Raw genomic sequence first — 14,646 nt, 5'->3', positions numbered from 1 at the left:
GTTTACTGCAGGGGGTACATTATTTTCAAATGCGACAGAGCATTAACCTAGTGCTAAAATGCATTTGCAGGCTCTGAGGCCCAGCGATGACAGACCTCAGTACCGTACCTTCACTCATCCGCGGGTGAGTTCACGCCTATCACGCTTGTCCTTGTGCTCCCCATGGACTGCGTCGAATGCTGAACGGGAGATGAAACAGCATTTCCTAAGGGGTAAACACTGGCAGCCCCTCTTAATGCAACAGAGCGTCACGATTGCTCACTTCAAAGAGCCCTCCTTGCTCACTTTTATACCTATTATGACAAAATTCTAACAGGGCTTGAGGTCTAATTGGGAAACTGCTGGCAAGATGAGGATAAGTAGATTACATCAAGGTGTGGAAAAGATAATCTTGCTGAGGTGAATTTGGGTCGTGTGAGCATGAAAAAAATGATCGGCTTGTAGAACCAGACCTCGTTCAACGTTCTTCTGATGCAGCACACATGATGGCCCAGAGACTACAAGATGAGATGCACCAAACATTTCCAGCTGAAAGGGAAAACAGACTGAAAGTAAAACTAACCACTGCTTGCTTCTCTTTAGTCAATTTAAGTTGGACATAAAAAAATGGCAAATTAATCATTATCCTTAGATGTGTTTTATTTGTTGTATTTTTAAAGTTGTTTAAGAAAATTGAAAGAAAGTTTAATATAATAATACATATTAATAACATATTATTTAAAATGACTATTTTGTTTTTCAGACAGTCATTGTGTCCAGAATTATCCGCTTTGGGCCAAGAATTTAATTTCGGTGCATCGCTAATTTTAAATCCTAGATTTGTGCATGCATGCATGAATATTCAAACAAGTCTGCTGCGATTTTCTTATACTGAATTACACAGACTTACAATATCATTGGAGGTTATTCCGATTCTCAACACATCATACCTACTGTATCCAGTGAATTATCCACTATATAAACACATGTATCACAGTAGCGTCATATGAAATGGAAACCAGCCATAAACCTTTTACCCCACTCCATTAAAGTAACAACACCTTAAAAAAAGATACATAAAACGTAAAACACAAAAAGAAAAAGCAAAGTGGTCCTGATTTAGTGGATAATAATGAAGGCAGTCCCTGCAGCCAAAGCCAAGGGCAATGTGTTGGAGATGAATACACTGAAAGTGTAAAGTCAGGGGAAGGGTGTAAGGGACCAGTGCAGTAGTGAATGATCACAATAGACCAGTGGCTCAACCACTTCGGCTTTGACCACTTGCCAGGCTGCTCCCTCTTGATTTATGTTGTTTTCACAGGGTGTTGGGCCACAAAGAGGTATAAATGCACCAGCCTGAATGCTTCACTTACAGACATCTGCAAACTTTAATACACAACAACTAGGCTCCAAAATCTAAATTGTCATTTCGGCAAGTCCTGGTAACACAGAAAACAGGAATATAGAGTGAAAACAAATTTAAATGCATGAGACTGTAATGCAGGAAAGGCTAAAAATACACTAGCTGTGCAAAGTTATTTTAGGACCATGAGAAAATTCACAGAATCAGGGAAAAGTCCTCTCAGATTATTTTCTTTTGGATAAAGTCTGGCCTTTTATCTCTTGGATTAACATCAGTACTTATGCTAACATATTCATTCAAGGAAGTTCAACCTGGTCTTTCTGCTTTATCTGTACATTATTAACCAGACAGATAAATGTACTGATACTAAGAAATGTTTCTTGAACACCAAATCAGCATATTAGACTGGAGTAATGGCTGCTAAAAATTCAGCTTTGCCATCACAGAAATAAATTACATTTTAAAATACATTAAAATTCGAAAACATTTATTTTAAATATTAATAATATTTTACAATATTACAGATTTTACTGTATTTTTTATTAAATTACAAAACACAATTCATTTGGAAATGCCACACATATACGGTTAAGACAGACTGAAATGATCAGGGATCCTATTAAACTGAATCATCTTTGGCTAAGTCATTATTTAACTTCATTTTAATAGCTGCTCTTTTTAGTTTGGGGAGGAAGTCTGAGTTCTGAAGGTTACAGTATGTTTTCATAATACATTGAGCTCTTTTATCTCAAAAGATCAAGGAAAATTTGATTCCTCGTGATATGACCTCATTAAGGAGTTATTTCTACCTTATTTGACCCTTAAAATCCCTTTCATTAGCATAACCGAATGTAGTCAAGCTGATTCTGTCACAGTAAATAATGTCTTGAACTTGAATAAAACCAGTTAATTTGCATGTTACCACATGAAACAGATCTTTAGGTTATCTGGCAGCACATTTTTTACAGTGTACGTCTGAGCAGCAACTTAAGCAGGTGTGCACTGCAGGGTATTCGGCCACCTTATTCAACAACAGATGTTAATGCAATGGACTTCATCATGGTCAACAAGGCATGAAGCCTTTCCACACTGTTGGGCTAATACTGTTATTAGCTTGTGAAATGGAACTCTAACCGCTGCTGCAAAATGAGAAACAGGGTGAGAGTGAGAGAGAGAGAAAACATAAAGAGAGCAACATACAGCATTTGGACACTTGTCACACTGAAAATGTGTAACTGTGACAAACAGACTGAAATTTTAGTCATTACATTCTGAAAATCTTAACATTTGATCCAGTTGTTATGGCACGTTCAGGACAATTTAAAATAGAAGTAGCAATCTCTGATATATGTCTGTAAACTATATATGTATATGCTTTTTGAAGCTTGACAGGCCCGATCCTCTTTTGCTTTCATTGTATTGAAAAGAGTGGCTAAAATCATACAGATTTGGAGGACTTCAATTTTTGAGTAAATATTATCGGTAACACTTTACTTGAAGGGGTGTGCATAAGACTGACATGACACCTTCATAATCATGACATGACACATGTCATGAATATGAAGGAGGTTTTATACATGACACCTTCATAATCCATTAAGTGTCATTTGCTCAGTTATGTCATTTTTAATGCAAATATGACATTATTTGACCTAACCCTACCCCTACCCTTACCCCTAACCATAGCCCATAGCAAAGACATCTCAAACAATGTCATCTTTGCATTAAAAATTACATAACTGAGTGAATGACACTTAATGACAGTTGTCATAAACATGCATAAAAACCTTCATATTCATGACATGTGTCATGTCATGATTATGTAGGTGTCATGTCATGATTATGAAGGTGTCATGTCAGTCTTATGCACACCCCTTCAAGTAAAGTGTAACCATATTATCTTTAAGTGTGAGGTGTCCAAAGACTTACTTTTGAAGCCACTGTATATAGTATATATTTAAAGCGAAGCAGAACAAGATGTTGAATGAACAGCACACTACCGTTCAAAAGTTTGTGATCAGTGCTTTTTTTTTTAATATATTTTCAAATGCATCATGGTTTCCAGAAAAATAATTAAGCAGCATAAATGTTTTCAACATTGATAATAACAAGAAATTGATCAGTATGACTTCTGAAGGCTCATATGACATCGAAAAGTGGAGTAACGGCTCATAGGAATAAATTATATTTTAAAATACATAGAAATAGAAAACAATTTTTAAATGGCAATAATGTTTCAAAATATTATTGTTTTTACTGTATTTTTGATCAAATAAATGCAGCTTTGGTAAGTATGAGACTTCTTTCAAAAACGTACAAAAAAAACGATCCGCAAACTACTAGTGTATATTAAAAAATAATAAATAAATACACTTATTTAGTTTTGTTTTTCCAGAACACAGCTGTACATGCAAACACCACATATTGAGCCTATGCTGCACTTCGCACATTTACCACAAGATGTCAGTAACCCAAGCTAAACAGTGCAATAGATGGAGACGGAGCCAGAGAAAGAGAGAGAGAGCCCTCTTTCCCTCTACCGTAGCTTTGCTCTTGGCAGAAAACACTGCACAGCAACAGACCAGACTGCTACTCCTTTACATCCACTAGATAGATAGATAAAACGTAGTCTGTCACTCTCTCTCCCTCTCTGGCTATTCAAAACAGGCCACTTGGTATGTGAGACATCTTTCGAGAAGCCACACGAACGATGTGTCACTCGCATCTTAAAGGCCATTGGAATATAATGGAGTGACAGACTGTATTCTGAGCCTACAATCGATACTAGTAACCCAGGGTTGAATGAATTTCACCCTGCGTTCCTAGAAAGTGTAATGAGAGCAACTGGATGAAGGGGAGAGGTTAGTTTGTGGGTTTTACAGCCTCAGAGATGATGAACGGAATGGCAAACGTTAAGTCTGAAAGCAGTGCATTTAAAGGGATAGTACACACCAAAATGAAAATTCTCTCATTATTTGCTCTTGTAGTTACCCTTTTTAGAGGCTGCATGGTCAACAGACACTATAAACTGTAATATTATGGTAAGAACTACGTGAAGGGTCTCAAAAATTCATGCTTTTGGAATGACATGAAAATTGTAAATAATGACTGAATTTTCAGTTTTGGTTAACCATTTTTTTTCTTTTTTTTTTTCTGACAGCATCAGAAAGAACTTCCTTGTTGTCAGCTTAAATCACCATTTCAACTGCCAGTGGAACTATAGGCATGCTTTTATAACCAACTCACAGTCTTCCTGTATTCGCATGCATTCGTATCTCATGCATATGTATGAGTTAAAGACACAGGAATTAATTTATTTTAAATCTCAGAACCTCTTGATTTTCACGTTCCGTCCATGTGTCAGTACAGTGCTCCTGCGCTGACACCTCGATCAGATCCCAAAACAAGCGGCAAATTATTTATGGCGATGGGTAGCTTTGAGTGACAGGATGGGGATGAATAATCGCTGGTGGGTGCTCTTGCTTCCTCTGTCCCATCCCCGCTACATGCTGATGACTAATTACATTGCTAGCTGCACGGGCTAAGCATCTGCAATTACACCTGGCTTCACTCAGGGGGTATCTTTCACAGTCTGACACACATCGTGACACCCGGCATTACTACATGAACTGCTCGCAGCCCAGCAGCCACATGTATAAGTGATTTCTGCACAGACAGAGGGGGTGCGAGGAGAATAAAAGAAGAAAATATACAGTATCTCAAAATGAAGGTGAAAGGGAGCACAATAGAATAAGATAAAAGACTATTACTCCCTATTATTTCTCTACTCCCGCAGGATATATAGGCTACCACTTTGTGTATAAAATTAACTGGCTTTACTCCAACAATTACAATATTAATCATGATAATTATATTAAACATAGATAATCATCATATGCCAATGAAGGTCATTTTTAAAAGTCTAAACAGCTATATCATATCTTCAACAACTCCAACAATATCTTTTGATTCTGATTTGATTACAAAGAAGAATCATTGAAATCTGTGCACTGATTAATTCAGTGAGTCTTTGAATATTTCACTCAAAAGATCCACTAAGAGCTGTTCATGACAAAAACACAAGAGCACACATTTACAAATACAATATATAATTTACAAACTAAAAAGACGGCAGCTAAACTATCATTATTAATTACCTAATTGATCAATGCAAATGCAAGGTGTCTTTGAAACAAGAGGTAAGTGGACACAAGATCAAGGTGACAAGAGGTCACCTCTCATTTGCCATTATTATCAGGCTTGGTCATTTACAAAAAAAATAAAAAAATTAAATATCATCAGTCAACCATTATATATAAAACATGAGTTATATTTTCACACAGAATACCAGATATTTGTGCAATTACAGTTTTAGAGGGGATGCTTAATTGCCTGCCAACCAAATTATCATTGAAACCAATTCAGAATTCGTTTTGATATTTCTGATCAAGGCTGTAAATGATTCAGGCAGATCTGTACATATTTGAAGATTAATCACTGATATCTTTAGATGTCAGGTTCAGTCCTTGGCATTGTTAGTTTATAATGAATTGAAACAGCTCTTTTTAGAGTCCCAGCCAGGTCACATTAATAATAATTACTGATGTACAATCAGAACGGAAGGCATCTATCACCCATCAAGATCTGAGGCTTGATCACCTACACATCTTTCAAAGAAAGAACAAGAAAAAACAAAAACAAATGAACAAACGAATTAACAAACAAACAAAACCGGCTATGCAAAAAGCACTGACATGACACTCACAACATTTTATATAGGTCAGTACACCCTCTGTATGCTTGGACAGAGATGGCCTTAGGGAGTCATTAACGTCTAAATAAATCCCGATTAATCAAAATCATTAAATATGGATATATATAGATATATAAAGACATATAAATGGTAATGGGCTTTAAGATGCAACAAGGTATTCATGTCAAACCTCTAAGGACGATGATAGTGGGCATAAAAGAGAATTATATCTCCTTTCAAACAGACAAAGGAAGAGGAAGAGAGAGAAACAGAAAGAGGGCTCAATCCCTAATTGCAGTGCATAATTTAAAACAGCTGAATAGCAACATGCAATTTGTCTATGATGCCAACGAACATGGCGATGCAAGACACAAATGTAGTGCCTGCAGAATCCTGCATTATTTACTTCTTGAACTGTTTAATTAAGTTCTGTCATTATTCCTCCTTCCTCTTCTCCACACATACCCCCTTCTAATATCTCCTCCATGCAGCAGAGCAAGAGAGAGAAGAGGAAGAATGAGAGGAGGAGAATACATGATACACTCTAAAAAATGCTGGGTTGTTTCATCCCAACTTTGGGTCAAATATGGACTAACCCAACTGTTGGGTTAAATTTTTACATTAAATTTTAAACCCAAAAGTTGGGTTAGTCCAAATTTGACCCAAAGTTGGGTTGCAATAACCCAGCATTTTTTAGAGTGTACATACATACATAAAAAGAGGTGGCCGTTTTGAGTATGAAGGGTTGTTTGCAATTTTGGAAGTAAAACTACACTGTAAAAAAAATTAAAAAAATCCATATAGGTTAAAAATTGTCTTGAGTGATGTCTTATGTGGCCATGACTTAATATCAGCCATAATTACTTAATTATTAGGTACTGACTTTAAAATTTTTTTAAATAAATTTAGCACGCATTTGATCTAAAGTAAATAATTCTGAAACAATGCTGAAAATAATATATTTTTTTAATTATTTTTTTATATTTACTTATATTTATTAATGTTTGTCATGAGAAACCATTAATATTTAACATTGTACAGTATATGTACCAATGGCAATGTAGTCTACATGGAAAAGACAGACCAGACTGCACTGTGTCAGCTGGTTAACAGCTGGGATCTGTCAGGTATCGATCCATTTCGCAAATCGAGCTGCAAATCCCTTGATACCACATTTACTTCATTGCCCAATGCATAATAAACGCAGACAAACATGTATGCATTTCTAATCTCAAATCTGTCACATTGCAGAACTATTTAAAATGAACTAGTAAAGAAAAAAAAGAAATTAAAATGGACTTAAATAAATAAATAACTTGACCAGGTAGAATATATGATCAATTCATATAAATTAACCTAAAATATGTTGAAAACAGAGAAAAAAAATCACATACATGTTAGCGCAACTTCCCTATACCTTAAAACATTTTTACTACATATAATACCATTTACGTCCCATTTTAATATCCTTGTCTGCTGATCCCATCACACAGCGAAATATAAGCACATGGGAAACATTCTACTCTAACAAACATACTACTTTCTACTCTAAAAATGCCTGCAATTCAACAAAGGTAGTTGTCATTAACCATTTATTTGCATAATCACACTGGTGTTGTCATTGCGGACTTGCAGAGTGTTTGTAGAGTTGTTTTAGAGAAAGACATGCTTATTTTCTTTGCAGAAAATTTGGTGTTAAATCCATTCAAAGCCCTACAAATGTGCCTTCTTAAATTATAAGCTTAACCATAAGACATTTTTATATTTTATCTACAGTAGCTTTTAGGTATGTAGATTTATATGGCTGAGAGTCACTTGTAAAGGATAGAAAAGTGCATCGAACAAAGGCCAAGTTAGAAAATAGTGCTTAATTTTTTTAGTGCAATTATCCAGGGAGAGTTCTTGGCAGTACTTTCATTTGGCATCATAGTCAAGTTGCTTACAGGCACACTGTAAATTACACAACAAAATGCTTCCTCTATCCTTCCTTGATCAGGTATGTACAGTTTTCTGCATTTTAGTCTCACATTAACCTGATACAGTTATGGTGCAGCTGTTTACTTACAGTTTTATGCAAATCGGACATTATAAACAGCACTCACCTCGTCCTGAAGTTAGCTGGGTGTGGGTGTCCATCATAGAGGGATAAAAAGTCATAGTCCTCCTCCACTGCAAATGACTGAAAGACTATTTGAATTCGGTTGCCCTCCTCTGCTACAATAACCCACGTACAGTTTGCCCCATTCTGATATCCATATGGAAAACCAGGACTTTCAATGGTCCCATTCCTTCCTTTTAATGTTCCACCACATGTATATATGAAACCTGTAAAGCGAAAAGAGAGAAGAGTGTTCACTATGGTCAGCAGTATGACAAAATTATAAACACCACTTACAGTACGTTTTATGAATTCTGGATAACATTTCAACCAACTCAAACCACATTTTCGTAAAATAAATACATTATTTTATTAAAAATATGTATTTTTTATATTATAGAAGAGATTGTGTGGAAAGATGGTTTATGAGCATGAAGATGGTTTATGTGTGTATTATGCTAATTGTTAAAATACAAGACTTCTATCGTGTGAACACAACACAAATGTGTGGTGATGCTCTCATGAATGCACAATGCAGATCAATATTTTCATAAAGTTGTAAAAAAAAATTTGCGCAAACAAAGCACTCACGGCGCTTAATACAATTGAGGTTAAACCACTGGAGTCACATTAAGAACTTTACCGATATCTTTCCTACCGTTCTGGGCTTTGAATGTGTAAGTTGCATTGCTGCCTATGGAGGGACAGAAAACTCTCAGATTTCATCAAAAATATCTTAATTTGTGTTCGGAAGAGGATGGAAGGTCTTACGAGAGAGGAATGAAACGAGGGTGTCTTTCTGAAAACTTGTGTGAATGTGTGTGTTTATGTGTTAGATTAGTTTATATGTCTTAGATTTATCCAATAAAGCCTTATTTATATGGAAAAGAGAAGTATCTTGTGTTTTGTGCTCACAAGTTAATGTCTTAAACTGCCGATCTTGTTACTATGCTAATTAATAGTGTTTTCACTATATTTTGGATATAGATATCCATTGCAGAATTGCTGTCATACGGCTCGTTCACTGAATCGCTGGCCGTCTCAGTGATCCGCCGTAAAACAGTGATTCTGTCCTAATTCCCTTGCATATTAATGGTGGAGTTCCCTTTAAAATCTTAAATGATTCCCTTTGAGCTAAATTATTATTGACCTGTTTCCCTTACAGTAATTCATGACAGAGTTTTCCATTTTTGGGTGTACTTTCCCTTTAATTACTCCATGGTTCCAACTTCCAACAGGAAAAAGAAAAAGAAAAAACAACGAAAGAAGCTGTTTTGGTGCTCAGTGCAAACTGGCTAATTATGTACTAAAATATACTATCAGATATTACTCACTGAATGTTACTACAGGACATAGCTTGCTAGCTAACGTTAGCTACTTGTTTCTAGGGACAAACTGAAATTTTTTAAATTGAAAAGAATTAAAATGAAAAAGTATTAATCGTTTTTTGTTGCCAATGTATGTAACAAAACTTAAAAAAATGTAATTTGTAACAAAATACTTTTTAATGTATTTGTGCCCATCTCTTCGAAGAGAACCTGTCTCACAAGCTTTCAGTGGAATTCAATAACATATTGAGTGGAGGAAAGCTTGTTTGTATAATTAAAGCAATCTTCAATTAGAAGCTACAGTCATGAGGCCAATGGAAATTCTGTATTATACACCAAGGTGTTGTTCCTCTGTTGACGGTATTCATTTTGGGATAACTTTACTTCATACAATTAAAAAAACAATAATGTTTCCCATAACAAAGAAGGGCATTGTTGGTTAAAATGGAATCAAACTCATTTTTATGATAAAAAAAATAAAAAATTAAATAAATAAAAAATTAAAAAAGACAACATTGCAGCTTTTATTCTGAATAAAACACTTGACTAACATCTTTTCAGTCACAGAAAACAGCTGTGCACTTGATGTTGCACATGGGAGCAGCTAGGCAATGAATTAGCATCCCTTTGAGCTTTGCAAGTTATAATTTATTGCCACATTGTGAGAGAAATTGATCTGGGTATGTCTCAAATGGACCACCATTTTGCCCTCTCTCACCCACGAATTCAACACAGGAGTGACTCAAGCAACCTAATTCCCTGAAGCCAATCTGATGACTAATGAATCAAGTGAGCCAGTTCTATCATGTATTACAGCGCAAAACCTGAGCAGATGAAGGCAAAGTCTGTCCAGATCTAATCAATGGTGAGCAGTGCACAATCATTTGGAAAATCTGTGGGAATGTGGCCAAAATGAACCACATTAACCCAGTATTCAGCTCACATCTAAGGTTTTTTCCATTTGTTGGCATCCATCAGTTTCTACGTTTTAAGGTAGCAAACATATACATTTATGTGTGGCAGCTCAGACATTTGAGCACACCGTTTCTCTGGCCCTGGGCTTTGCAGTAGACTGTGATAATCATCACACGTTCATGGCATAATGGTGTGAAGAATCTGAGATAAAGGGATAGTTTACCCAACAAAATTTGCCTTCATTTACTCACCCTTATGTTGTTCCAATCCTGTATAAATGTCTTTCTTTCTTGATCACAAAAGAACATATTTTGAAGAATGTTGGAAACCAAACAGGTGCTGGTAGCCATTGACTTCCATAGTACTTTTTTCACCCATACTATGGAAGTCAATGGCTACTAGCAACTGTTTGGTCACCAACAATCTTCAAAATATCTCCTTTTGTGTTCAAATGAAGAAAGAAACTCACACAGGGTTAAAACGACATGAGCGCGAGTAAATGATGGCAGAGATATCTTATTATTTTTATCTTATTTTTATTCTTAAAAAGATAAAAATAAATAAATAAATAAAAATTGATTTAAAATAACATTATAAAATGTATAAACAAAAATGTAAATAAATAGACAGACAAATTGATAATTACTTGTTAACCAAACAAATTATTGATTTAGCTTTTGCTATTGGTATTTCTTGTGGATCTTTAGATGCTTCCCAATTTTTAGTATAAATAGTGATTAGTGTGTTCACACTGAAATTCCAAAAGTGTGGAATGTTGGACACTTTATGCACACAACTGTCGCAGCTTTAATTACATACTAGAAGGGGAGGGACTATCAGACTCTGATGTTGGATGACAAAATAACCTTATATAATTCATACATTAGAAGGCTGAGTTCATAGTGCATAGATTGAAGATGGGTCGTGGCTGGGTCTTCCAGCATGACAATGACCCCAAACACACCGCCCGGGCAACGAAGGAGTGGCTCCGTAAGAAGCATTTCAAGGTCCTGGAGTGGCCTAGCCAGTCTCCAGACCTGAACCCAATAGAAAATCTATGGATGGAGCTGAAACTCCATGTTGCCCAGCGACAGCCCCAAAACCTGAAAGATCTGGAGAACACCTGTATGGAGGAGTGGGCCAAAATCCCTGCTGCAGTGTGTGCAAACCTGGTCAAGAACTACAGGAAGCGTCTGACCTCTGTAATTGTAAACAAAGGTTTCTGTACCAAATATTAAGTTCTATTTTTCTATTGTATCAAATACTTATTTCATGCAATAAAATGGAAATTAATTAATAAAAAATCATACAATGTTATTTACTGGATTTTTTTTTTTGATTCGGTCTCTCACAGTTGAGGTGTACCAACGATGAAAATTACAGATCTCTCCATTCTTTGTAAGTGGGAAAACTTGAAAAATCGGCAGTGTATCAAATACTTATTTGCCCCACTGTACATACCCTGATAGCACATCACAGAGACGTCTATTTGACATCAGCATTCAGATCTGCAAGACATTTTTTTTTAGAGTGTTTGCCCATCTTCAATACTTCTATAGGACGTTTCCTATTAGATGTCAAATAGACGTTTAGAAAATGTCTTTAAGATGTTTATGATTTAGAATATATGTTAAACTTAAAGATTTCTATCAGATGTTTGTACACAGCAGATGCTTTCCAGATGAAGCGATCTTTAATGGACATCTTGCAGACGTATGTGTGCTATATGGGTAGTGTATACGTTTTGGGACACAACTTTATCTCTCTTTTTATTTTGTCAAAACTATTCATTATCATTATATATTTTCACAACCCTGCGGCAACTATACGATCTGCTTCCTGCCACCCCTGAATGTTCAGTGGCCCGTCAGTGATTCGGTGTGAAGGGTGGAGGTCCTCCAGGCTCTAATTGCACCATAAGCTGCCATGGGAAATTAGCACCAATGTGGTCACCAAGGAGTGTGAGGAAGAAGCATTCTATCACATACACACACACACACACACACACACATGAACAATGATTAGTTTCGGCAACTCCTTAGAGTACAGCAAGGGGACAGAATGTGTCTGTGAGGATGAAAGCCAGTTATATGGTCACTGATGGTCAGTTTTTTGGGTTGTAGATATGACAACATCCATGGGTCTTACTTGTGAAAATGACAAGACAGAAGGGAGATCTAGTAGCCAAAGCTTCTTTACACAGACTGCAAGGCCCTGATTTACTAAAAGCCAACGTAACTAGGAAGCATTTCAATCAGTTCACACGCTCACATGCCACACCTTGTATTTCTCATGCTGAGAAGTAAGGGATAACTTGTTCCACTATATACAATTAATGGACGAGGCGCAGGCATACGGAGGGAAGTTCTCTACCGAGTTCATAGCTGTCTCGAGTTATCCAGAGTTAAATGCCACCTACCAGCGAATCAGAAAATAGCAAGCACATTCATTACTAGGCAACATGGATGTGCACACAAACGGAGTGTAAGTTGGAAGTGCAAGATCCGATGAATGCTGTAACCCCTTCCTATTTTTTTTTTTTTTCTTGTTTGACTTTTTTGATTTTATGATTCCTGGACGAAGTCACTTGCCTGTGATCAAAGATATTGAGAGCTGATGTTGGGGAATATAGTCAAATTTGTGCTAAAGTATTATTGCCTACAAAATGCAGTCAAAAACTCTCCAACTGCTTTGCAACCAGAAGCTTTAACTTAGCTTTGGCTACCTGAAACTAAGGACGTTGGTACAATTATGTAGAATGGTACAATTGGTAAATCTGATAAAAGACAGAAATACATCCCAAAATTTTTTTTTTATATATTTAAAAAATACAAATGTATAAAAAATAAACATAAAAAACAAGCCAACTGAACAACAGTACTTAATGTGCATACAGTACGCATACAGAAGGATTGCAGAACTTGCCCTGAGCATGTATGTCAAGCTGTGTGTGTGTGTACAGTATGTAAATTTAGCACAGCTGTTCAGTTGGCTAGTGTGGGGCTAAATTATTATTTTTATTTTTTATACATTTGTATTTTTGTAAAATATAAAACGATTTATTTTATTTGGATGAATTTGTCTGTTTTTTATCAGATTTACCAGTTGTTATTATTTCTAATTTTGCTGGTCAATTATGAACAATAAGTTGAATTGGACTGGTAGCATAAACTTGAGAGAATAGGGCACGGCCGAGGGGCTGCTGCTGCTGCAAATGTTTGTGTGGCTCCTCCCCTAACAGATGTAATCTCACTCCAAACTTTTGATATAACTTCAGAGTCCTGACATGGTACTAGCCATGCTAAGATTAGCTTAGAGAGTAATGCAGGTTAAAGAGAAGTAAATGCTACCCACAGAGAAATAGTTTTCCATTTATGAGGAAATAAATCTCTAACATTGCGAGCGTGTCCCCCTTATGAAAGTCCCCAGAGATGGAAGACTGTTGTCCAGTTCCCACCGTTACTTAAGTAACAAGATTAATACAGATTTTAGCCAACTCCATTTAATACACAGGCTAAAAGAGCTCAGTATAGCATCTGAGAAGCTGCTGATAAAACAAACTGACATGCCTATAATGAAAAAAACCCCCACCTAATTAAGATTTTCTATTTATCTCTCTTCTCTCCCTTAAAAGGATAGTTCACCCAAAAATGAAAATTCTGTCATCATTTACTCACCCTCATGTCGTTCCAAACCTGTATGAGTATTTTTTTCCTACTATGGAAGTCAATGGCAACCACCAACTGTTTGATTACCAGCAATCTTCAAAATATCTTCTTTTGTGTTCAACATAAGAAAGCAACTCATACAGGTTTGGAACAACATGAGGGTAAGTAAATGATGATATTTTCATTTTTGGGTGAACTTTCCCCTTAAGGGGCTAATTAACATGGGGGATAGAGGAGAAGTGTAGTAGAGCTGGCTATGTGGAATTAAGGCACCTACACATCTCTAGCAGTACTGAAAAGATACCACCAGCCTACCTACATTTTCAAGAGATTTTGTTTTCTTCTGCTGTAGTCGAGGTGATCATCAGCTTAGAGGAAAAATCGTTGAATCATCTGACCGCCTCTGCCCATTACGCTTTTCTTTTCTTTTTTTAAATACAGAGTAAATATATGGCTTGAGGGAATGATCTCAAAAGTTTTTTGGTGATTCATGTTGTAGGGTAGAGACTTGTAAGCTTCTTATAAAGAAGGCGCTAAAATCT

Source organism: Sinocyclocheilus grahami, unplaced genomic scaffold (genome assembly GCF_001515645.1).
Source record: "Sinocyclocheilus grahami isolate Dianchi unplaced genomic scaffold, SAMN03320097.WGS_v1.1 scaffold850.1, whole genome shotgun sequence".
In the NCBI taxonomy this organism is placed as follows: Eukaryota; Metazoa; Chordata; class Actinopteri; order Cypriniformes; family Cyprinidae; genus Sinocyclocheilus; species Sinocyclocheilus grahami.
Note: the sequence above shows the minus strand (reverse complement) of the source record.